Below are 27,285 nucleotides of genomic sequence, written 5' to 3'. Positions count from 1 at the left end.
TATGGGTCTCTAGTTTTCCTTATTTGTGACATCTTTGTCTGGTTTTGGTATCAGGCGATGGTGGCCTCGTAGAATGAGTTTGGGAGTGTTCCTCCTTCTGCTATATTTTGGAAGAGTTTGAGAAGGATAGGTGTTAGCTCTTTTTTAAATGTTTGATAGAATCTGCCTTTGAAGCCATCTGGTCCTGAACTTTTGTTTGTTGCAAGATTTTTAATCACAGTTTCAAGGTCAGTGCTTGTGATTGGTCTGTTTATATTTTCTATTTCTTCCTAGTTCAGTCTCGGCAGGTTGTGCTTTTCTAAGAATTTGTCCATTTCTTCCAGGTTGTCCATTTTATTGGCCTATAGTTGCTTGTAGTAATCTCTCATGATCCTTTGTATTTCTGCAGTGTCAGTTGTTACTTCTCCTTTTTCATTTCTAATTGTATTGATTTGAGTCCTCTCCCTTTTTTTCTTGATGAGACTACCTAATGGTTTATCAATTTTGTTTATCTTCTCAAAGAACCAGCTTTTAGTTTTATTGATCTTTGCTATCGTTTCCTTCATTTCTTTTTCATTGATGTCTGATCTAATCTTTATGATTTCTTTCCCTCTGCTAACTTTTTTTTGTTCTTCTTTCTCTAATTGCTTTAGGTGTAAGGTTAGGTTGTCTATTTGACATGTTTCTTGTTTCTTGAGGTAGGATTGTATTGTTATACACTTCCCTCTTAGAGCTGCTTTTGCTGCATCCCATAGGTTTTGGGTCATCTTGTTTTCATTGTCATTTGTTTCTAGGTAATTTTTCATTTACTCTTTGATTTCCTCAGTGATCTCTTGGTTATTTAGTAGTGTATTTTTTAGCCTTCATGTGTTTATAGTTTTTACAGATTTTTTCCTGTAATTGATATCTAGTCTCGTAGTGTTGTGGTCAGAAAAGATACTTGATACGACTTCAGTTTTCTTAAATTTACCAAGGTTTGCTTTGTGACACAACAAGATGTGATCTGTCCTGGAGACTGTTCCATGAGCACTTGAGAAGAAAGTGTATTCTGTTGTTTTTGGATGGAATGTCCTATAAATATCAATTAAGTCCATCTTGTTTAATGTATCATTTAAAGCTTGTGTTTCCTTATTTATTTTCATTTTGGTTGATCTGTCCATTGGTGAAAGTGAGGTGTTAAAGTCTCCTACGATTATTGTGCTACTGTCAATTACCCCTTTTTTGGCTAATAGCATTTGCCTTATGTATTGAGGTGCTCCTGTGTTGGGTGCATAAATATTTACAATTGTTATATCTTCTTCTTGGATTGATCCCTTGATCATTATGTAGTGTCCTTCTTTGTCTCTTGTAATAGTCTTTGTTTTAAAGTCTATTTTGTCTGATATGAGAATTGCTACTCCAGCTTTCTCTTGATTTCCATTTTCATGGAATATCTTTTTCCATCCCCTCACTTTCAGTCTGTATGTATCCCTAGGTCTGAGGTGGGTCTCTTGTAGACAGCATATATACAGGTCTTGTTTTTGTATCCATTCAGCCAGTTTATGTCTTTTGCTTGGAGCATTTAATCCATTTACATTTAAGGTAATTATCAATATGTATGTTCCTATTACCATTTTTTAATCGTTTTGGGTTTGTTATTGTAGGTCTTTTCCTTCTCTTGTGTTTCCTGCCCAGAGTAGTTCCTTTAGCATTTGTTGTAAAGCTGTTGTTGGTGCTGAATTCTCTTACCTTTTGCTAGTCTGTAAGGGTTTTAATTTCTCTTTGAATCTGAATGAGATCTTTGCTGGGTAGAGTAATCTTGGTTGTAGGTTTTTCCCTTTCATCACTTTAAATGTGTCCTGCCACCACCTTCTGGCTTGCAGAGTTTCTGCTGAAAGATCAGCTGTTAACCTTATGGGGATTCCCTTGTATATTATTTGTTGCTTTTCCCTTGATACTTTTAATATTTTTTCTTTGTATTTAATTTTTTATAGTTTGTTTAATATGTGTCTTGGAGTGTTTCTCTTTGTATTTATGCTGGTTGGAACTCTCTGTGCTTCCTGAATTTTATTGACTATTTCCTTTCCCATAGTAGGGAAGTTTTCAAGTATAATCTCTTCAAATATTTTCTCAGTCCCTGTCTTTTTCTCTTCTTCTTCTGGGATCACTATAATTCGAATGCTGGTGCATTTAATGTTGTCTCAGAAGTCTCTGAGACTGTCTTCAATTCTTTCATTCTATTTTCTTTATTCTTGTCTGCAATATTTATTTCCACTATTTTATCTTCCAGGTCACTTATCCGTTCTTCTGCCTCAGTTATTCTGCTATCGATTCCTTCTAGATGATTTTTAATTTCATTTATTGTGGTGTTCATCATTTTTTTTTTTTTTTTGCTCTTTATTTTTTCTAGGTCCTTGTTAAACGTTTCTTTTATTTTCTCCATTCTTTTTCCAAGATTTTGGATCACCTTTACTATCATTACTGTGAATTCTTTTCCAGGTAGACTGCCTATTTCCTCTTCATTTGTTTGGTCTGGTGAGTTTTCACCTTGCTTCTTCATCTGCTGCATATGTCTGTCTTCTCATTTTGCTTAAACTACTGTGTTTGGGGTCTCCTTTTCACAGGCTGCAGGTTCATCGTTCCTGTTGTTTTTGGTTTCTGCCCCCAGTGGCTAAGTTTGGTTCAGTGGGTTGTGTAGGTTTCTTGGTGGAGGGGACTTGTGCCTGTGTTCTGGTGGATGAGGCTGGATCTTGTCTTTCTGCTGGGCAGGACCATGTCCAGTGGTGTGTTTTGGGGTGTCTGTGAGCTTATTATGATTTTAGGCAGCCTCTCTGCTATCGGGTGGGGTTGTGATCCTGTCTTGCTAGTTTTTTGGCATCGGGCGTCCAGCACTGGAGCTTGCTGGTCATTGAGTATAGCTGGGTCATTGCGTTGAAATGGAGATATCTGGGAGAGCTCTCGCCGATTGATATTATGTGGGGCTGGGAGGTCTCTGGTGGCCCAATGTCCTGAACTCAGCTCTTCCACCTCAAAGGCTCAGTCCTGACACCTGGCCGGAGCACCAAAACCCTGTCAGCCACATGGCTGAACCACTGCAGAAACATTCTGTAAATGAAGCTTGCTAATCTCCTAAGCCCATTTAGAAATACCTTTGAGAAGAATCACTGAGCCCCTCCAATCTGGTTTTCCTTTCTCCTCTGGGAGTATTTTATCACTGACATTTATTAGAATTATTGGTTCAGAGTCATAGTAAGAAGTAGACTGAGAGATCCCACTACTCACCTATTAGAATGACCAAAATCTAGAAACTGACACCAGCAAATGTTGGTAAGGTTGTGGGCAACAGGAACTCTGTTTCATTGCTGTGGGAAAGCAAAATGGTACACTTTTGGAAGACAATGTGGCAGTTTCTTACAAAACTGAACATATTCTTACAATCATTATGATCCAGAAATCATACTCCTTAGTGTTTACTCAAAGGAGTTGAAAACGTATGTCCACACAAAAACTTGCACATAGATTAACAGCAGCTTTAGTCATAATTGCCCAAACTTAGAAGCAACCAAGATGTTCTTCAGTGGGTAAATGGATAAACAAATTGTGAGACATACAGACAATGGAATATTATTCAGTGCTCAAAAGAAGTGAGCTATCAAGTCATGAAAAGACATGGTGGAAACTTACATTTCTATTATTAAGTGAAAGAAGCCAACCTGAAAAGGATACATACTGTATGATTCTAATTATATGACATGCTAGAAAATTAAAAACTATGGAGACAGTAAAAAGGTCAGTGCTTGACAAGTATTAAGGGGCAGGTGAAGGACTGAATAAGCAGAGTGCACACAATTTTTAGGGCAGTGGAAATATTCTGTGTGATATCATAATGATGGATACGTGTCATTATATCTTTGTCCAAACCCATAGAATGTACAACAGCAAAAGTGAACTGAAATATAAACTCTGGATGATTATGATGTATCATATCAATGTAGGTTCATCAGTTATAAGAGTTATACCTCTCTGGTGGAGGATGCTCATAATGGGGGAACCTGTGAGTGTGTGTTGGGGGGCTGGCAGGAAGTATAATGAGAAATCTCTATTACTCCCCTTTAATTCAGCTGTAAACCTAAAACTGCTCTAAAACATTAAGTTTTAATTAAAAAAAGTTAGAACTGACATTATTTGGTTTTCTTACTGTTTTAAAATTCTTCAAAGACAACATCCTCCACTCCCAATTTTGCCTGCAGTAGGATAGACCACTCCCACTACTGCTCTTGGTACCCAGCCACTGTTCTGCTTCTTTCTGGGGCTTCCTCTCCCGCCATCTCAGAACAATTCCCTGTAAACTTAATGATCTTGTATCACAAATACACCAGGTCTGATATGATCTACTCTAAGCCATTCTCTACATTTTCTGATAAATTTGTCAAACCAAGTAACCATGAAGGAGGATTGTGGGCAATTTTAATTTTTTTTAAAGAAAATGAAAGGAAAAATTACACCTGAAAGTGATGGAAAGTGGATGAGACTCAACAATAAATCGGAGAGACAGAACTGCCCCAGCTAATTCTGTCAGAAAAGGGTAAACAACTGCGGAGGCTTGATTCAGACTATTACCTTTAATACATTAAGATAAAGAGACAGAAGAAGGAAAATGACTAAGTAATACATGTGAATTTCACACTTCACACTTTGTCACTTAGCATAGCTTCTGCCTTGCTCCTATCATCCTGCACTGATACAACATCTGAACAATAGAGAGAGACAGGAATGATGGGCTCCTTTTTTGGAGAAATTAATTCAATGCGACATAAATAAGTACACTCTTCTAAAAGAGAGATTCAAAAGCAAATGCATAGAAAAAAACTTCAGCTAGGAGGGGCAACAAAGAGGCAAACACTGGATGAGGGAAAAGAGCATTTGAGTCCTTGAACCATGAATTTAATACTTGCATCTATTCACTCCTTTTATCAAAACAAATTAATAATTTATTAATGTCACATATTTTCCAGGTGATGAAAAAATACAAGTGTAAACTAATCTCTATGAACCATGCTGTGACCCACTGCTGAATTCAAACTGTCACATTTACACTAAATACCACATCTCAGTGTTGTGTACCTCTAGCTGTTTAATTAGGACACAGTCCAGTTTTCCTGAGGAGACTCTGTTTTTCTCTCTCCACATCATTGGGATGGAGTGGCTATGATGGATTGCCTGCGTTATGAAGTCTGTTTTCTTGGAAGATTAGGCAAGGATCATAAATGCTTTTCATGCCATCCAAAGGAGTCTGGCATACTTAGATAATGGGGAACCACTGAAGGATTTTTAACACACAGCAGTGACACAAACAAATTTATTTTGTCTGAGGAATTTAACATTGGTGTAGTAGGTTGAATGGTGAACCCCCATCAAAGACATGTCCACACCAAAACCCTAGAATCTGTGAATGTGAGCTTATTTGGAAAAAAGAGTATTTGCAGATATAATTAAGTTAAGGGTCTTGAGATGCGTTTATCCTGGATTATCTGGGTGGGGGAATAAATCCAATGACAGGCGTCTTTATAAGAGCCAGAAAGAGGATAACACACAAATACAAGAGAAGTCAACATGAAGACTTCCCAGAAGGGTGTTGCTATAAGCCAAGAGGCCAGAAACCACAAGAAACTAGAGGAGGTAAAGAAAGGCTTTTCCCCTAGAGTCCCAGAGGGAGTGTAACACTGACAGCACCTGGGCTTCTGACTTCTGGCCTCCAGAACTGTGAGAGAATAAATTTATCTTGTTTTAAGCCACCAGCTTGTGATAATTTGTTATGGCAGCCACAGGAAACAAATGCAACTGGTGACAACATTAAGACTGTGTTTGCTATAGGAGTAGGACCTGGGCTGGCATATAATGGAAGAAACCACTACTATAGAAAATATCTAGAAGAATATAAACCAAAATGTTAACTTTGGATAGTGGATTATATAACTTTTATTTTCCTCTTTATTTTTATTTATGTTTCCTGTTTTTATAGAACTATATGCATATACTACTGTATTATGATAAATAAAAAATAAGCCAAATGAAATAATAAGGACTTGAGCAAAGGCAGTAGAAGAGAGCATTGAAAAGAGGAAATATTCCCTATTTATCTCTCTCTCTATCATCTGATAAATATTTTCTGAGCGCTCACTATATGCTGTTTTAGGCATTGTAGACAGCAGTGAATGTAACAAAGAAAAAAAATAAAGCTCTGTCTTATGGAGAAAACCATAGTTTTGAACAGAGGCGTAGGTAAGTTCATTTTAAAAGGATTGTTCTGGATGCTGTGTGTAGCCACTGGTATGAATAAAGTGAAACCAGGTAGAAGAGTTTGGAGGCTATTCCTATCATCCAGGTGAAATGATAATGGTTTATGCTAGGGTATGACCAGGAAGCCTAGGGTTTCTTCTGGTAACTGACACGAACAGAGCCAAAGGGAATAATAAGATTATCTTGATGCTTTCAAGGCATACAGTCATGGTGAGGCTATAATTTTGGAGCTTTAGATCTGAAGGAGGGCCCTAGATCTGAAGCTCAGCTCTTCACTGGCATATGTGGAAGCTTGTTGGCTAGGGGTGGTAAAGCCAGTTTTATTCTGAGTATTTGAGGTTGTCTCTTGGATCCTATTGATGAAGTACTCAGTGGAACTCAAAATGAAGTGATCAGAATGCAGCTGGAACAGGGAGGAGGCCCTCACTGCTAGGTTATCTCTCTAAATCTGGCTCAACCACACAACTCTATTTCTGCGGGTTATGCCCCAGGCATACGCCTTGCAAAAACTGTTCACATTGGACGGCACCTCTATTCACACAAGACTATTTTGTAATAAATTAGGTAGTGAAGAGAAATAATTTCCAGTGTTTAGTTCTAAAGTTTTGGACTATCCCCAGTTGCTCCCTAACAAAATGAATGCGTGAGAATCACTGATGATGATTTTGTGGTTGATTATCAGGAAATACTTGGGAAACAACTTTAATTACTGGACATTGTCTAGCCAGCTGACAGTGCTGGTCACTGAGTCAGCTAATGAAACTCATTTGCCCTCTTTTCTCAAAAATAACAATGTAATTGAGAAATAGATTGGTTCCATACAACCTTTTTCTTGCAGAAACCTTTTTAATTATCCCAAAAAAGATTTGCCATTGACTTAAGTTTAATCCAATTCCTAAAATAGCACAAGAAAATTAAAACCCTATGTAGAATGTTAGAAAGTGAGACTGATCTTTTTTTTTTTTTTTTTAAATTGAGGACTGGAAACAGAATAAACTGATCAAATAGCTCGTATAAATGAATGCCTCAAGCAGTAGAGACAGAAGTTATGGGCGTACAGTGAGCTGAGGACATTTGAGTAGCCCATGCCAGAAGGGTAGATTAGGTAAATATCACAATACTCTCAGCTTCTAGAAACCACCACCTTGCTTTATGAATAAGTCTATTTGCCTATGCAAACATCCCCACCCCCGTGTATTTTAAAATTATTTCAAATGCCATTAACCATTGGAAGGTTTTTTTTCAAATCCCAGCTCTCTTGAGCACACAGTTACAAAGTGTGTTGGAGTGATTACTTGCATCTTCTATCACTGTCTCTTCAGGACTCCAGATCATTCCAAATTGTCAAGGGGACTCATCCTCTAATATCTGTATTTAGGATTATTCATTTTAGATCTCATGAACAAGCAACTGAATTGAAGTTTTGTTTCTGAGAAAAGAAAGTCTTGTGGCTTGCCTTTCAAAGAAAGAAATAGAGAAGCTATCCTGAAAAGGAGGATGAAAGAAATAAAGAGATTCTGCATCCGCAGGAAGGAAGGCTAGCATGAAGAAACGCGTTATGTGCATAAATACAGCCCAGGTACCTGGGTTAAGGAACTAGATTAGAGTGTAACAGGCTGTAGTCTGAAGAGGTTGGCTACGGGATTAGGATGCCTGTGTGAATCAAAGTCCAGGGTCATGGGGATTAACTTTAAGGAGGAGGGTATACAACCTTCTGTTTCTGAATCTTGGGCCTAACTGGCTCTCCCACTAATTGTGAAGTCAACAGGAATCTCCATTGTTAATTTCATTGAGACCATCACACATGGTTCTAGTCTCATTGAACCTCTTGGCGAGGCAGAGTGATTCTTTTAGTGGAGGATTATTGTAAGAGGGAAGCATAATATGACTTTCTCAACATTCCTCAGATAATACCTTCTGTACCTCTGTATGTGCTGATGGCATTCTCCTACACTTTGTAATCTAATAGGCAGCATAGCCTCTTACTTAAGAGTAGAGGCTTACGTGTTCTACTGAATTTTGCATCAAACAAAGGATCTAGTACACTGCTTTGCACATAGTAGGGACTCAGGTTGTATCTGTAAAACTGAAAGAGGAAAGGAGGGCAAGGACAGGGAAATAAAACCATACTACAACAAAGACTGCACAGTGAAAAGTATCTCTTTCCAAATTACTTGAGTACCACAGATAGATGGAACACCTGCATTCTATTTGTCCTTCAACCCTCAGCTCAGAAATCGCTCTTTAATATGTGCTCCATTTCTATTTATGATAGCTTGATAATCAAGCTATGATTGCATGTGCTAACATCAGTTCCTCCATGAAAGATGTGTGATCCATTCCAATCATCCTAATTCCTTATGCAGATGTTCCTAAACTATTCGGTTCTTCTTAATTACACAGTATCAAAGGGCTACACCTGTGAGGGGAAGCAATCCACAAGTCTGTAGAGTTTAAAGAGAACTACCTTTCCCTGGGGTCTTCTCCCCAAGTGTGAGGGAATGTAACTGATTATTTTAACAAGGGGAATTTATTCCCCCTCAAATTATGACCTGGTTATATCAGATAAATTCAAAGCTTCTGGGCAAGCACCTTAAGGCCATATCTTTTATCCTCTCACAAGTTTTTGGCTGCTTTGCTTTCAAACTGTAAGCTGGCAGACTTCATCCTTTAAAAGCTTAATAACCTGAAAACCCACTGGGCACCAGGAATACCTGTAGTTCTCAGCCACAGAGAATGGATGGAATAAAAATCTAATGCATTTGACCTTCTCACCTCCTGCTCATAGCCCATGCCTTCCATTACGCCCCCTTCAAATCTCACTGAAGCCAGAAGTACAGAGGACTTTGCTGACACACGTCAGCTACTGTTCATCTCACGGGTACTTGGGCCTTCCAAGTCAGAGGTCCTCAAAGAGTAGTCGCCATACCTATACTAGCAGCAACAGCAGCACCCGGAAATTCGTTAGATATGAAATTACTGGGCTCCTGAATCAGAAACGCTAGGGATGGAATACACCACTCTGTGGCTTAACAAGCCCTCCAGGTGATTCTGATGTTGCTAAAGTTTGAGAACTGCTCTGGGAAATCGAACCAATAGCATTTGGCTGTAAGCCATTGGGTAATTTATAAAACCAAGGAGCAGTTGTTACCCTTGGTCTCGGGAGTTGTGGGAGTTGGTGAGCTCGTTTCAAAGGAACCATACTCAACTTTGCAGGCGCTTGGATAGCTGGCTGTGTGCGTTTGGAAATATACAGTATTCTCTTTCCATGTGGCCCAAGAAAGACGAAGAAAATCAGAATTCTAAATGTGAGTTGATAAAACCTGGGGCTCTCCAAGGAGGGACTGAAGTTACTTTATCTTTTTAGATTTGACTATCCATACGCAGCGTTTATTTTCTTCCTTTCATTTCATCACATAGATTTTGCTTTCGAGTGTTTCTCTCATCAGGGGTGATTCAAAACAAAGATTTATGAAGTCTTACTGTAAGGTATACGACAAAAGAAAATATCTTATTAAAAAAAGCGGGGGGAACGCTGGGCCTAACTTGAAGACAAACAAGAAGTTACCTACTGTATGCAAATATATCTCAGGGAAAGTTTCTTTTGAATTCAACCTCCTGAACAAGAATGAACATCTTCACTTGGCACCCTTTCTCTGCTGCAGAAGCTGCACAATGCTGGCAAAGTTACCTTCCTAAAATGTAGGATATTTACTCAGAAAACGGGGCAGCCATTTTCGGTTTCTTTTAATCCAAGCGTTTAAGCTCATTAGAGGAGCTCATTCTCTAAAGAAAAGCTCCAGAGAATCTGTTTGAAATTCCCTTAACGGTGTATGTTTTATTTTAACAAACTTAAGTTTTCATACAACCACGTTTACATAAAGTAGGATTCAACTGAGTTAACATTTAACAGGAAAGAAGCACAGCAGATGGACACATGATGGGGGGTTTATAGAAACGTTTTCTGGGAGTCTACAGTTTGGGAAGGCAGACCTCAATCCTGTACGCAAACACAAGTGAAATTAAAGTCCAAGTTAGCTTAGCGTTATATTAGAAGTAGAGGATTTGGGTTCTAATCCTTTGAGAATCTCTCTATAGGGAGAGAGAGAGAGAGAGAGAGAGAGAGAGAGAGAGAGTTTATTTATATAATTTGACCTAAAATGCATACTTTCTTTGAGATTTTTTTTCTTCACTGATAAATTAGACATATGATCTAATGCCAAGTTCAGTGTCTTATTAGTACGATCTAACAACACAAACTGCTTGATCACTGTGCCAGTATTCTGTCGATGTAAAGAATTACTAGAACTGGAGGAGACGCACAGGTGTATCCTTAGATCACTGATACTTCATATTCTCCTTTGTGACCCATTACAGCACACCTCCCCCAACCCATATCATCCCACCCCTCTGCTTGCTCAGTTCCACCCCTGCCTCTATCAGGTTGAACTAGTTTTAAGGAGAGGAGACACAATTGTCAGAGGCTGAAAGGGTGGGTATGGGATTTGGGACTCCTTTACCATGAGCACATACCCAACAAAAAATATTTTTTATTTAAAAAAAGTTTTGAGGTATAATTGACATAGGACATTATATTAGCTTCAGGTATACAACATAATGATTCAATACTTGTGTGTGTATATATAAATATATGTATATATATTGAGAAATGATCACTACAACAAGGCTAGTTAATGTCAGTCACGATACATGCTTACATATTATTTGTCTTCTGATGAGAACTTTTTAAAATCTATTTTCTTAGTAACTTTTAAATATGCTATACAGTATTATTAACTACAGTCACCATGTTGTACATTACATCCCCATGACTTATTTATGTTAGAACTGGAAGTTTGTACCTTTTGACCCCCTTTACACATTTGTTCCCCCAACCTCCGGCAACAACACTGATCTGTTCTCTGTGTCTATAAGTTCATTTTTTTGTTGTTTTTTGGCGGGTTGTTTTTGTTTTTGGATCCTAAATATAAGTGACATCTTATTGTATTTGTCTTCCTCTGTCTGACTTACTTCACTTAGCATAATGCCCTAAAGGGGCATCCATGCTGTTGTAAATAGCAAGATTTTCTTCTTTTATGGCTGAATAATATTCCTGTGTGTGAATGTGTGTGTGTGTGTGTGTGTGTGTGTGTGTGTGTGACATTCGCCTATCCATTCATTCATTGGTGGACGCAGTTTGTTTTCATATCTTGGCTATTCTAAATAATGTTGCAATGAACATGGGATGCAGATATCTCTTCAACGTGGCATTTTCATGCCCTTTGGATAAATACTCAGGAGTGGAATTTCTGTATCATATGGATCTACTTTAACTTTTTGAGAAATCTCTGTATTGTTTTCCGTAGTTGCTGCACCAATTTACATTCGCATCAACAGTGCACCAGAGTTCCCTTTCTGTCCTTGCCAACTCTTGTTATTTCTTGTCTTTTTGATGAGTCATTCTGACAGGTGGGAGGTGATATCTCATTGTGGTTTTGATTTGCATTTCTCTGATGAGTAGTGATGTTGAGTACCTTTTCATATACCTGTTAGCTATCTGTATGTGTCCTTTAAAAAAAAAAGTCTATTCAGATATTCTGCTCATTTTTGAATTAGATTGTTCTTACTATTAAGTTGTTTGAGTTCTTTATATATTTCAAATATTATCTCCTTATCAGAAATATGGTTTGTAAATATTTTCTCCCATTCTGTAGGTTGCTTTTTGTTTTGTTGATGGTTTCCTTTGTTGTACAGAAGCTTTTTAGTTTGATGTAATCCCACATGTTTATTTTGGCTTTTGTTGCCGTAGCTTTTGGTATCAAATCCAAAAAATCATCATCAAGACTGATGTCAAGTTGCTTATGCTTATGTTTTCTTCTAGGAGTTTTATGGTTTCAGGTTTTTTTTTTTTTTTTTTTTTCGGTACGCGGGCCTCTCACTGCTGTGGCCTCTCCCGTTGTGGAGCACAGGCTCCGGATGCGCAGGCTCAGCAGCCATGGCTCACGGGCCCAGCCACTCCGCGGCATGTGGGATCCTCCCAGACCGGGACACGAACCTGTGTCCCCTGCATCAGCAGGTGGACTCCCAACCACTGCGCCACCAGGGAAGCCCTGGTTTCAGGTCTTATATTTGATCACTTCATGAATCTGTGTGCATCTTGCTCGGGGCCATGCTAATCTTCTCTGTATCATTCCGGTTTTAGTGTATGTGCTGCTGAAGTGAACTAAGCAAAATTTCTTGTAGCATCTCAGTGTGTATGTGCACTTGTATATGTATGGTAGGGTGGCAGTGGGGATTAGAGTAAATCTGAAATACAACTTAATGTATTGAATGTACTGCTACGTAAAATACATGCTGTTGGAATAAACAGCTGTCAACTAGTAAAATTGCCTAATCTGTGAAGTGCTGAGCTATGTTCACAGCATAAGCAGTGGGCTTCGTGTGCTTTCCCTAAATATCCACTTCCCCCCAAGGGGAGACTCAAATTGGCCTTCTCCTCTACTGGTCAAAGTTGAAGAACATGGGTTTGTAATCTTTCTTAGTTTCCCCTATCTAAATTCAGGGCTGAAGTTCAGAATCATTTTTCCAAAGAGAATGTTTCCTCTAACCATATTCTGTAGCTTCTCTGTACAAGGAAGTGTGGGATATTGTCCCTGAGAACACTGGGGACAGGCTGGCAGTCAAAGCACTCTCTGTGTCGTTGGCCTGTCTGCTTGGCGCTTCAAGGGTCCCAGCCCTTCACTCCTGGGCCAAGCCCATAGAAATAAACGCTTCATAACTTCGTTGTGGAGATCACAGTAAAAATGAGCAACCGACCTTGTTGCCGCAGGATGTCACCCCAGCTATTTCCCATTCGCAATCTGGTTCTGAGCAGACCAGGGAAAACATAGAATGAGACTGTACTCAGGCTCAATTATACATTCAAATTGCCTGTCTTTCAAACCCCCTAAAAACTGTAATGGCTTAATTAAGCTGGTAACTTTATGGCATGCTTCTGCTCACAGCCTAACTCTGAGGCCTTTCTCTTTCACTGTCAGTGATAATTCTGCTTTGCTGGGATGGCTGGCTGCTGGGAAGAGGTGGGGAGCTCCAGGGTGGGAAAAGGAAGAAAATAGATCTTGGGGAAGCTAAATTCCGCTTGTGGCAGGTGGTTTTCAAATCTCCAGTCCTTTGGAGTCCATAAACGAGAGCTCTGGGGAAAGAGTAGGCATTAATTTAGGTTCTAGAAGGAGCAGGGTGAGTTTTCACTTGGTGAAGCTCGCCTTTGGAATCCATCAACTAAAACACTATTTCATAGAAGAGAGAAAGGCAGGTTATGACTTGCATGTTCCCTGAAAGGAAAAGAAGACCGTCCTATTTGAAAGCAGTGTAGCTCCACCCCGTCCTAATCTAAACGGCATCCTTCTTACATTTCATGCCCACATGATGTATAATCTTGGAGCAGCATTTCATGCCATTGAATGGACTTTCCACCTTCATCTGGAGGTGGCTGACCTCTGCTGAGAGGTGGGCTGTTCTTCTGAGTCAGCACCATCTGCTTTCCTGAAAGAGCTTCTTAGGGCTGTAACAGTTTCATTACCAAAACATTCAGGTCTCTTGATGTTATTTGAGAAATCCTTTATTTAGAGGTATTGAAGCATTTGTCCAATGCAAGAATTAACTGAAGGAAATGAATTGCTGATCACCTTTATTTTTTCAAGTGCAGTTAAAGATGTGGTCTAAAGAATCAAGACTATTTTTCTCCTAAGGCCACCTCTATCACTCGCCAGTAATGGAGACTTAAGTTAGCAAGTCTAATAGAATAATAACACTAGTTCCTACCTCATAAGTTTAGTGGGATTTAGTGAAATAGTACATATAAGACACTTAGCACAGTGCCTGGCTCTTAATCACTAAATGTTAGTTTATGATATTATTATTGTTCCTGTTGCTCTTACGTTTACCAAGCTCACGTTCTATAGGCTTTATACTTATGGCAACACTCAACAATGTTATATCTGATCATAGGTGAGATAAAGAGAGAAGTGGACGTATTTGCCACCCTGACTCCTCAGGGTTACAGGGAGGTGATTGGTGACCCAGTTTCACTAAGTTTTTCTTCTTTGGACTTCTGGTGTCCGTCTTTTTATTCCTCCTTTACCAGTTGCTTGCATTAGCCTTTTGGGAATTGTGCAGAAGAGTTTTTCATTTTTAAGAAGCCACAAGTTCCCTATCTTTAAATCAGAGGTGAAATGCAGCATGCCATGGCAGTAATCTGGACTTTCTGGTTTAAACTCATTTTCTATGAAACCAAAATTTATCCTTTGCTTTTGAAAGCACCAAAAGTGATTAGCTGAGACAGCAGTGAACAGACATGAGGAAGAGGCCCCTGGTGGCTGAAAGGAGGCTTCTGCCTCTCAGTTTTTTAATGGCATGCGAAAGGCATTAATCCACACTTTCATTTCCTATTACCCAAATAGAAATGTCTTGAGATAATGTGAATACCTTATGGCATAAGTGACTTTCTAAAGTATCTTATTAGAACTCCTTATCAGAGTAATTTAGGCAGCATTGGGGCTTGACGGCCGGGAACATACTTCTTAAACACTGACCCTTGGGAGCAGCTCACAAAAAGTTAGTCAAATACCAGTGGGGAAACTTCCAAGAGACATGGCAGCTTTAGCCTTTTCTCAAGCGCAGGGCCCCTCTATCATGTCACCTGCAGGTGACTTCCTTGTGTGGCAGCTTCACCCAGAGAGAAAGTCAGATTTCCCGAATGTCTCTCAAGAACCGTTAGGACAAATCACGCTGTCGCAAAGGGAAGTTGGGACATTACTGCAGAAAGCAAAGGGTGAAACTCTGTCCTTGAAGGGTGTTTAATATGCTTTTGAGAACGATGCCGTACGTTTTGGATGCACTCTTTTGCAAAAGGAAGTTTATAAACTACCTAGGCTCCTTTGCTGATGTTTAATGTACAAGAGGCTAATGTGGATTTTTATTGGGGAAAATGCAAAGCAAAATACCCCCAAAATAATACCCCCAAACCCAAACCCACAGTCAAAAAATCCCTGCAAAGCGTTTCTGTCTCTTCAGAATGGAAGGTTATGTTTTGTTTGAAGAAAATGGCTTACGTGAGGATGTACCAGCATGGGCTGCGGACTTCGCATTGCTGAATTGCAGTCTCCACCTCCTTTCACTTCCCAAGGTGTTGTGATACGTTAATCCTCACACGGAGCCGCCTCCTACTCTGCTCAGATTTATTTCAAATGAAGAGCCCTTTTCTTCGTTTCCCCAGGAGACTCTGCCAGAAGCCCATAGTGGCCACCATCTACATTGTTTTCCTTTATTTTTCAGTTTCTCCCTATAAGACGGCCTCCTAGTAAACCTGTAATTGCTTATATGAACCGACACTATGTCCTTTTTTTTTTAACATCTTTATTGGAGTATAATTGCTTTACAAAGGTGTGTTAGTTTCTGCTTTATAACAAAGTGAATCAGTTATACATATACATATGTCCCCATATCTCTTCCCCCTTGCATGTCCCTCCCTCCCACCCTCCCTATCCCACTCTTCTACGTGGTCACAAAGCACCAAGCTGATCTACCTGTGCTATGCGGTTGCTTCCCACTAGCTATCTGTTTTACGTCTGGTAGTGTATATATGTCCATGCCACTCTCTCACTTTGTCCCAGCTTACCCTTACCCCTCCCCGTATCCTCAGGTCCATTCTCTAGTAGGTCTGCATCTTTATTCCCGTCTTGCCCCTAGATTCTTCATGACCATTTTTTTTTTTTTTAGATTCCATATATGTGTGTTAGCATACAGTATTTGTTTTTCTCTTTCTGACTTACTTCACTCTGAATGACGGTCTCTAGGTCCATCCTCCTCACTACAAATAACTCATTTTCATTCCTTTTTAGAGCTGAGTAATATTCCATTGTATATATGTGCTACATTTTCTTTTTTTCTTTTTAATAGATCTTTATTGAAGTATAATTGCTTCACATTACTGTGTTAGTTTCTGTTGTACAACAAAGTGAATCAGCCATATGCACACATATATCCCCATATCCCCTCCCTCTTGAGGCTCCCCCACTACCTTCCCTATCCCACCTCTCTAGGTCATGGCAAAGCACCGAGCTGATCTCCCTGTGCTATGCTGCTGCTTCCCACTAGCTAACTAGTTTACATTGGATAGTGTATATCTGTTGATGCTACTCTCACTTCGCCCCAGCTTCCCGCTCCCCACCCCATGTCCTCAAGTGCATTCTCTATGTCTACGTCTTTATTCCTGCCCTGCCACTAGGTTCATTGGTACCTTTTTTTTTTTTTAGATTCCATATTTATGTGTTAGCATACGGTATTTGTTTTTCTCTTTCTGACTTACTTCACTCTGTATGACAGACTCTAGGTCCGTCCACCTCACTACAGATAACTCAATTTCGTTTCTTTTAAAGGCTGAGTAATATTCCATTGTATAAATGTGCCACATCTTTTTTATCTATTCATCCGATGATGGACACTTAGGTTGCTTCCATGTCCTGGCTATTGTAAATAGAGCTGCAATGAACATTTTGGTACATGACTCTTTTTGAATTATGGTTTTCTCAGGGTATATGCCCAGTAGTGGGATTGCTGGGTCATATGGTAGTTCTATTTGTAGTTTTTTAAGGAACCTCCATACTGCTCTCCATAATGGCTGTATCAATTTACATTCCCACCAACGGTGCAAGAATGTTCCCTTTACTCCACACCCTCTCCAGCATTTATTGTTTCTAGATTTTTTGATGATGGCCATTATGACTGGTGTGAGATGATATCTCTTTGTGGTTTTGATTTGCATTTCTCTAATGATTAATGATGTTGAGCATTCTTTCTTGTGTTTGTTGACAATCTGTATATCTTCTTTGGGGAAATGTCTGTTTAGGTCTTCTGCCCAGTTTTGGATTGGGTTGTTTGTTTTTTTGTTATTGAGGTTCATGAGCTGCTTATAAATCTTAGAGATTAATCCTTTGTCGGTTGCTTCATTTGCAAATATTTTCTCCCATTCTGAGGGTTGTCTTTTGGTCTTGTTTATGGTTTCCTTTGCTGTGCAAAAGCTTTTAAGTTTCATTAGGTCCCATTTGTTTATTTTTGTTTTTATTTCCATTTCTCTAGGAGGTGAGTCAAAAAGGATCTTGCTGTGATTTATGTCATAGTATTCTGCCTGTGTTTTCCTCTAAGAGTTTGATAGTGTCTGGCCTTACATTTAGGTCTTTAATCCATTTTGAGTTTATTTTTGTGTATGGTGTTAGGGAGTGATCTAATCTCATACTTTTACATGTAGCTGTCCAATTTTCCCAGCACCACTTATTGAAGAGGCTGTCTTTTCTCCACTGTATATTCTTTCCTCCTTTAACAAAGATAAGGTGACCATACGTGCGTGGGTTTATCTCTGGGCTTTCTATCCTGTTCCATTGATCTATATTTCTGTTTCTGTGCCAGTACCATACTGTCTTGATTACTGTAGATTTGTAGTATAGTCTGAAGTCAGGGAGCCTGATTCCTCCAGCTCCGTGTTTCTTTCTCAAGATTGCTTTGGCTATTTGGGGTCTTTTGTGTTTCCATACAATTTGTGAAATATTTTGTTCTAGTTCTGTGAAAAATGCCAGTAGTAATTTGATAGGGATTGCATTGAATCTGTAGATTGCTTTGGGTAGTAGAGTCATTTTCACAAGGTTGATTCTTCCAATCCAAGAACATGATATATCTCTCCATCTATTTATAACATCTTTAATGTCTTTCATCAGTGTCTTATAATTTTCTGCATACAGGTCTTTTGTTTCCTTAGGTAGGTTTATTCCTAGGTATTTTATTCTTTTTGTTGCAGTGGTAAATGGGAGTGTTTTCTTGATTTCACTTTCAGATTTTTCATCATTAGTGTATAGGAATGCAAGAGATTTCTGTGCATTTTGTATCCTGCTACTTTACCAAATTCATTGATTAGCTCTAGTAGTTTTCTAGTAGCATCTTTAGGATTCTCTATGTATAGTATCATGTCATCTGCCAACAGTGACAGCTTTACTTCTTCTTTTCCGATTTGGATTCCTTTTATTTCCTTTTCTTCTCTGATTGCTGTGGCTAAAACTTCCAAAACTATGTTGAGTAAGGGTGGTGAGAGTGGGCAACCTTGTCTTGTTCCTGATCTTAGTGGAAATGCTTTCAGTTTTTCACCATTGAGAATGATGTTGGCTGTGGGTTTGTCATATATGGCCTTTATTATGTTGAGGAAAGTTCCCTCTATGCCTACTTTCTGCAGGGTTTTTATCATAAATGGGTGTTGAATTTTGTCGAAAGCTTTCTCTGCATCTATTGAGATGACCATATGGTTTTTCTCCTTCAATTTGTTAATATGGTGTATCACATTGATTGATTTGCATATATTGAAGAATCCTTGCATTCCTGGAATAAACCCCATTTGATCATGGAGTATGATCCTTTTAATGTGATGTGGATTCTGTTTGCTAGTATTTTGTTGAGGATTTTTGCATCTATGTTCATCAGTGATATTGGTCTGTAGTTTTCTTTCTTTGTGACATCCTTGTCTGGTTTGAGTATCAGGGTGATGGTGGCCTTGTAGAATGAGTTTGGGAGTGTTCCTCCCTCTGCTATATTTTGGAAGAGTTTGAGAAGGATAGGTGTTAGCTCTTCTCTAAATGTTTGATAGAATTTGCCTGTGAAGCCATCTGGTCCTGGGCTTTTGTTTGTTGGAAGATTTTTAATCACAGTATCAAGTTCAGTGCTCGTGATTGGTTTGTTCATATTTTCTATTTCTTCCTGGTTCAGTCTTGGCAGGTTGTGCCTTTCTAAGAATTTGTCAATTTCTTCCAGGTTGTCCATTTTTTGGCATAGAGTTGCTCGTAGTAATCTCTCATGATCCTTTGTATTTCTGCAGTGTCAGTTGTTACTTCTCCTTTTTCATTTCTAATTCTATTGATTTGAGTCTTCTCCCTTTTTTTCTTGATGAGTCTGGCTAATGGTTTATCAATTTTGTTTATCTTCTCAAAGAACCAGCTTTCAATTTTCTTGATCTTTGCTATCATTTCCTTCATTTCTTTTTCATTTATTTCTGATCTGATCTTTATGATTTCTTTCCTTCTGCTAACCTTGGTTTTTTTTTTTTTTTTTTTTTGTTCTTCTTTCTCTAATTGCTTTAGGTGTAAGGTTAGGTTGTTTATTTGACATGTTTCTTGTTTCTTAAGGTAGGATTTCATTGCTATAAAATTCCCCCTTAGAACTGCTTTTGCTGTATCCCATAGGTTTTGGGTCGTCGTGTTTTCGTTGTCATTTGTTTAGGTATTTTTTGATTTCCTCTTTGGTTTCTTTAGTGATCTCTTGGTTATTAAGTACTGTGTTTTTTAGCCTCCATGTGTTTGTATTTCTTGCAGGTTTTTTCCTGTAATTGATATCTAGTCTTATAGCGTTGTGGTTGGCAAAGATACTTGATACAATTTCAATTTTCTTAAATTTACCAAGGCTTGATTTGTGACCCATGATATGATCTCTCCTGGAGAATGTTCCATGAGCACTTGAGAAGAGAGTGTATTCTGTTGTTTTTGGATGGAATGTCCTATAAATATCAATTAAGTCCACCTTGTTTAATGTATCATTTAAAGCTTGTGTTTCCTTATTTATTTTCATTTTGGATGATCTGTCCATTGGTGAAATTGGGGTGTTAAAGTCCCCTACTATGAATGTGTTACTGTCGATTTCCCCTTTTATGGCTGTTGGTATTTACCTTATGTATTGAGGTGCTTCTATGTTGGGTGCAGACACTATGTCCTTTGAAAATTGTTTCACTTATTCCATAAAGATACACTGACCTTAACTGTAAAGCTCAGTATACTGCCATCATAAAGACAGACTTTTTACATTCACAGTTTTCTTGAATGTGTGTTTTTGGCATCTGAGTGTTATGATTTAAGCTTGTTTCTCAAAATGCAAGTGCATTTGATTTTTAAATGCTGCCCATTTATCTTGCTACATGAATCAATTTTTTTCCTACTCCTCTCCTCATCGATAGTGTTGCCTTTCAATTCCTCCAACATATTTCAGGTAAATGGTCAAATCAGTGTGTCCACAGTCAAAGATGCATCAGATGTTTCCTACTGAGGCAGAGAAGATGAACAGAGTTAATGTGTAAATGATAGGCCAATGATGAGGTCAGTATTTACCCCATGCTACAATAGATCTTGATAACTGGATAACTACCAAAACAAGATGTCAATAATCAGGGTGATGTGCTGTAGCATTCCAGAATAGTTTCATTTGAAAGGTATGGAAATTCTGGGGATAAAGCTTCCAATAATTTTGTGGTATGCTTTTGGTCCTAAAAGGCAGTCATCCTTTATATCAAGGTAAAGATCTAGAATCTCATTGGTTTTCAAACTTTAATATACATTAGAATAACTTGGGGCATTTTAGTTAAATACAGATTCCTAGATTCCCCCCATATTATGATGAATAGGTATGGTCTTGTGCCCATCTAGTGTTTCAGAAAACACTAGGTGAATCTGACACAGACAAAATAGGGAACGTATCTTTGAGAAACACTGATATAAACTGTACTGCTATTCATTGTGCCTGGGGGGTATGTGATTACTTAAGTAATCAACCCATCAACTAATCAACAATTATTTAGGGACAGCTAGTTCATAACAATATGTTCATAAAGCCATTATGAAGTACTCACTTGTACTTTTTCTGTTGCTGCTCTGCTCTAGCTAGTAAAATGGTAACTTTTGAATCTTACATATGAGATTGAATAATGTAAGAACAAAGCTTATTGGCATAATTTATCAATGATTATTTTAAAAATCTCTTAAAATAATTGCTCATACTTGGAGACATAGCCTTCTCCTAAATATAAATGCAAAAAAAATCATTACATTTTATTTACTGATAAAGGAAGACTGATATATATAGCAAAATCAGTTAATATATAATTTTGTGGTAAGTGTATCCTGATCAGTAAAACATTTTTCCATATGAAACTCAATGCATTGTTTATTAAAGACTATATAGGCGTTAAATATTACTAATGTCATATATATTAAACAGTAGGAACACTATTATAAATTTAAAATAGGATAAATTTTAAAAACTAGAGATTCAATATCTTCTTCCCGCATATACCAACAAATCATAAGTGTTATATTCTCAACTGTCCTAGTAGTCTTGTTTGTCTAGCCTGGTTTGCAAATTTTGACTGACTCTCTCTTAGGTGGAAAGTTCTTAGCTGGCACATAATTAAAGAATAAATAATTTCCTAAAAGTGAAACAAGAATGTTCTCTTTCAGCTCTGACATTAGCTAATATTTCTCAAACAGTGATTTTTGGTTGGTATTTCCAGGTACATCTTTAAAATAGTTTTTGGGCTACCTTTCCCCAAAATGGCAGGGAAAAATGCATTAATGGATAGACTGTCCTCAATTTCAAGTCTTTCATCCATAATTTGTATTTAAACCACTGGTCCCTTTGTGGTGCTCATCTATTTGATTGTCTCCAAAGTATGCATGTACATCTCAGGATCCTGTTTTGATTTCGTTGTAGTTTGATGTCATTGGTTGTTTTCTTTATAACTCATATTGAAATTCTTTGATATACCTGGAGGCTCCTCTAAGAGTCTCTAACCTCCCTGGCTTCATTGAGTACTTTCTCCAATGAACAGTCTCAACATATATTTGCAAGTGATTTCAAAATTGATGTGCAAAAGAATCACTTATGAATTTTGGGGGAAAAAAAAGATTTTTACTCATTGAATCTGAAACAGGGACGGAGTTCATGTATTTCTAACAAGCTCCCAGCCATATGCTTGTTGCTGCCAATCTGTGAACCAAGAGTTCTACACTGCACATTTGGCTCTTGCCAAGTGCTACAATCTGTTATTGATCATATTTCCAGACATATACACTATATACTCAACTGTATATATTTCCCATGAGTGTGGCAATCTCCTCATAAAATTCTCATTGCTGATGACAATAAGGTACTTGACATCAACTCTATAGTCATTAAACATTTTTAATCTCTAAAAACCACTTCCAAGAAAACACCTTGTGATCATGAATTGATCTTAGAAGAGTGTCAGCACAATAAGTGTGCCAAATCTCTGTCATCCTTCAGAGATTTTTAAAGAGTATCTTAGACATTATTGCTGTTGTTGTTGTTTACTTCTGAGAGCATTCAATAAGCATGGAAAGACAAAAGGAGAATGAGATACAATATACTGAAATGATATTCACCGAAACATTGAAATTGAAGATTTCTGGGAGGTGTTATAATAGCAACCTTATTTTCTTCATTTAAAAATCTATGTTTTCCTAAATGTTTTATTGTTCACATGTATTACTCTTATTATAAAGTAATCATTATGAATTTTTAAAATCCCAGAATATCTTGTATCTTTTTTCTTTTAAACCTCATGGAAAATACCCACAACTTGGCTATTTGCCATGATTTGTTATGCCTTGTTCCCTTGTTATTTGTCACATTTTGCTTATTTGTCTAGCAGTACTCACTGGAGAGACATTTTTATCCACACTTCTCAGCCCTTTGTTAGTGACATGGTGTATACTCAGGATCTACCTGTTGATTGATCATCAATTTTCTGGCTTTACCGAATTTGCATATAGACTGTATGCAAAGAAGTTTAACACATCAAATCAAATAGCTTAAAATCACCAAAGGTGTCTGATATTGTTATACAGCTTTACATAAATATTGAAGTTTACATCCCAAGTAAGAGCATAGTCCTATGGCTTAGTACATGCCAAGAGAAAATACAAGGCAAGATATCAATGGAAGCCCACATAGAAAACTTTAGTGAGTATTACTCATAACTTCTCATCTCTTAACGCACCTGTCTGCGCACATAGAAATGACCATATTTCTGACTGGTCTAGAGTATTGATGGGCTGGCACTGAGCAGGTTCTGGGATGACAAATTAAATGTTGTTTCCATCCTGGAGAAGATGCTAGAGAAAAGATGAAAATTACTTGGGGTAGCTGAAAATCACACTAAATATCATCTTCTTTGTTTCTGCCAAATTTCTGCCATTATGTTCATCTTGATTTAAAGGACATATGATGAAAATGGAAAAGTTTCTAATCACAGCAATTAATTACCAATGACTAAACTTAAAGTGATTTCCTATTTAAAATTTCAAAGTATCCTAGATATAATGTAAGACTAGAATGATGAGGCAACACAGAGGATTTCTTTAGAACAGCCTACAAAGCATCAAGGAAGAAGGGATATTCCCAAATATACAGAAAAGTAAGTTCTTGTTTAAACTGTTCTCAGAGTCTCCATCCATTGGAACAAGCCATTCTTATCCTAGTGGTAAATACAACAAAATCAAACGTGGAACTGCTGTGAGTGATCCAGAAACCTGGTGGAGACCCATGTGTTGTGCATAGTACACACATAGACTGGCAGAACATGATGGGATCCAAGAATCACCAACAGGGATAAGCAGTCAACAAGTTGCACAGGTGATTCATTCAACAAATGTTTACTAGCCGCATATTACATGTCAGGTACTCTTCTAGGTACCTGGCATACATCAGTAAATAAAATGGACATATTCCTACCTTTGTGGAGTTTATATGCAAGCAGATACAGGAAGATAGGAAATGGTATACCAGATAAGTAGGTAAATTATATTTTTGTATGTGAGGAAATATGTGATATAGATAAAAGGAGAGTAGGAAGATGGCAAGCACTAGTTATGGGATGGGAGTGAGGTGGGTTGCAATTTTAAGTAAAGGTGTCAGAGTAATCCTCATCGAGAAAAGGGTGTTTGAAAAAAGACTCACAAAAAGCGAGGGAATGAGCCACGCAGCTATTAGGGGGAGGAGCTTTCTCTTCTCTGGTGCAAATCCCTAATGCTAGAGTATGCTTGCCTCATTCCAGGGTCTTCAAGGAAGCCTGTGGGTCTAGTGCGGAGTCGGCATGCGGGAAAAATCATAGGACATGGGTTTATCAATGCAAAAGAGGCTCATGTCATGTAGGTCATTGTAGGCCAAGGTAAAGGCTTTGGCTACTTGACACAGGGTCAAATTTCAACATCAATCTTAGTTTTCATTCTCTCTGTACTTCCTTTTATCATTCCTTTTAACATGACAGTATCTTCCAGTCCTGCTTCTACTGTGTCTTTTCTTACTATCTGTGCTCTTGCAATAAGAATAAACCTGATTTATGTCTTTGCTCATTCCAATTCACACTAAACTCTATGGGCAAATTTGTTTTCCTACAGTACAGGGAGTTTTTCCTTATAAAAATATCATATACGCTTGTCATTGCTTCTAGAATTAAGTCAAAACTTCTCTCTTGACCTCGCAGGATCTGGCTCCTACCTTCTCTTCAAAAACAACGTTTCCTGTGCACTATTCAATTGTTCTCCACAATTTCTCTCTCTTTGCTCATGGCGCTTTGTAAACATCTTCTCAACACCTTTCCATTCTTCATATCTCCCCAAATGCCACAGCCATCTTTATCATCACCCCTCATCTCAGCAACAAGCGGCATCTCACTTTTCAAAATCTCCAGCACTTTACTTTTACTTCTCCTAAGACAGAAACTGTGTTCTCAAATATTAATTGTAAGTGGACTCAAAACCCACTGGGAGTTAAATCCGTGTCTTATTCAAGTTTTTATTCCCCACAGAACATGGAAATATCAGTGCATTGATAAATATTGATAGAATGAATTTCAGCACTCAGTCTGTAAGCATACATAGGGAGTTTTCAGCATTATTGACACAAACCCATTCTGGACATAATGGTCAGTCCTCCATCGTGACCCATGGGCATTCAACTTTGTGATTACAGAAACCTCTGTGCTCTTTATGACTGCCCATGCTTCAAGTTCAAGACAAGGAATACGGGATTAATTTAGGAATCCATCATATTTTTAAAGGCATGACAACTTGCTGTATCATAAATATAGCAGATCACCCAGCAGCATAAATAATGAAAACACTGCCTTGGGGGCAATAAAAGTGATTGATGGTCTGAGTTGCAGTTAACCCTGGTTATCCTTGTTCCATGTGGATCTGTGTTGCCTTCCTTTCTGCCTGAGATTAGGACGGCAGAAGCAGTATCTGTGAAAAAAATCAGATATCAGACACCCACTGTGCTTTCCTAGTCTGAATTTGCAAATGAGGGGGAAGGTATCTGATTCAGAACAAACCAAGTTCACAAGTACAAATGTGTTCTTATCGTATCCATATTATTAACTGAGCAGCACTGAAAAAAGTTAAGGTGTAGGATAAGGAAAATTAGGCCACCCTGGTTTTACTCTTATTTTAAATATAAAAAACTTCAAAAGAATGTGTCCTTCACTTGAATGTCATAGGTAAGGGTGCCTTTTTCCTAATGTTCTATAGACACATGTTTAATGAACTCCACTTGGGCTCTGACATGCTGAAAATGAAAATTTTGCTGAAAATATGGTCCAAGAAGCATCATGTTGGAAAGGAGAGAATGCCATATCAGGAAAAGACTACCTGATTCTCATTCTGTTTTTGCTGCTAATTAGTTTCATTAGCTGGTGTGAGTTTCTCAACGTCGCTCATCATGTCTCTGACCCTTTATATATGCAATGATGGAGAGAAAAGGGACAAGCCTATTAGAATTACGTGCCTACTTTATACAAAACACTTTGCCAAACTTTTCTGCTACTAAGCTTTTCAGTGACATACTATTATGTCCATTTTACAGATAACAAGATTGGGGTTCAGAAAGCTATGTCATATTCCCAAGGTTGTGTGAGATAAATGGCGAATCTGAATTCTGGTCAATCTAAATCCAAAGGTTATATATTGATAACTGCATATATGAAAGTTTAAGAAACAAGAGCTTCTTCCTGTTCTTACATTCTGTGATTGTCATCCTAAAGTACAGTGGAGTTTTCCTACAATGGCGAGTATGAAGACTAGAACAATAGTTTTGCTGACTCCTAATCCGTAGTCAATCTCTGACTCCTTTATGGAACAGGACAAGCCTTCTCTTAACATGCTTCCCAAATCAAGTCACACCAGAAGGGATCATTATTGATTGGCTAGTCAAGAAGAGCACTTCAATTTGGGGTTAAAAAAAAAACAAAAACAAGGAGCATGTCAGAATAATATTCAGTTTCATCAGTGTGAATTCATTCACTGGGGCCTTCTGCAGACTGGAATTCTGATTTTGGGAAACTTCTATATCTAGCACAGTGGGGATCTTGAACTTTGTTTTCTTGGAGGTCTTTTAAAGCGAGTAGTTTTATTTTTCTCTGTTATAGTAGCAACAAAGCATGTGTTTTTCTATCTTTAGGTCTGTGTTCATACTAGCACTGCCTGAAGTGTCATGCCTTACACCCCTCTATATTCAAAATGTTTACTCATCTCTTAAGACCCTGGTCAATGTTATCTTTTCCAGGAGGCTTTCTCTAGCCATTAAGCCTATTATGCTGTTCTAGCCAGCATTAGTTCTGTTTTATATTAAGAGTTATCTATGTACCTTTCCTTTGACAAATAAATCCTTAAATTCCCAGAAGGGCCTAATGCAGTATTTTATAAAGAGTAGTATTTTACATAAATTTGTGTTAGGAAGAAATGAACTGATAATGTAATACAAAATTTATAAGGATTAAATGATGAAGGAGGGTAGGTACCACCTTAGACTCACTACCAAGCCCATCAGAAGTAGAATCCGGCTGTGGCTCAAGCTGGACCTGCTACGTTCTTTCTCCGTGTTGTTTTCTATGACTCCCCACAGCATTCAGCCTCCGTCACAGTGAACGCAGCTCACAAACAAACCTACCTGGGCAATTAAATTAGACAATTTGACATAAGGTAGATGGCTGAGAGAGAGTTGCAGGGAGGCACAGGGAAATAGCAGTTGCCTGACAGGGTGATTGCCTGGGTGTCTGCAGATTTACTTATGCGAATCACTCATCTGTCTTAACTGGGAAGGCCACTGTGTTGCCAAGAAGCCTACGGAGAGTATTGTTTTGCTCAAAAT

At 38.2% G+C, this 27,285-nt stretch overlaps 1 long non-coding RNA gene and 1 other non-coding gene across 2 annotated transcripts in view; one reads left to right on the top strand and one right to left on the bottom strand.

Annotated features, from left to right (window-relative positions):
- Positions 1 to 27,285, top strand: part of LOC141276739 (uncharacterized) — a 53,047-nt gene that overhangs the window by 16,389 nt on the left and 9,373 nt on the right. The window lies entirely within an intron of this gene.
- On the bottom strand, positions 12,381 to 12,482 carry LOC117308569 (U6 spliceosomal RNA). The gene has a single exon (XR_004522667.1). It is a non-coding gene; the product is annotated as a U6 spliceosomal RNA (small nuclear RNA).

This window comes from Tursiops truncatus, chromosome 16 (assembly GCF_011762595.2).
Source record: "Tursiops truncatus isolate mTurTru1 chromosome 16, mTurTru1.mat.Y, whole genome shotgun sequence".
NCBI lineage: Eukaryota > Metazoa > Chordata > Mammalia > Artiodactyla > Delphinidae > Tursiops > Tursiops truncatus.
Note: the sequence above shows the minus strand (reverse complement) of the source record. Positions and strands in the feature narration are given on the sequence as shown.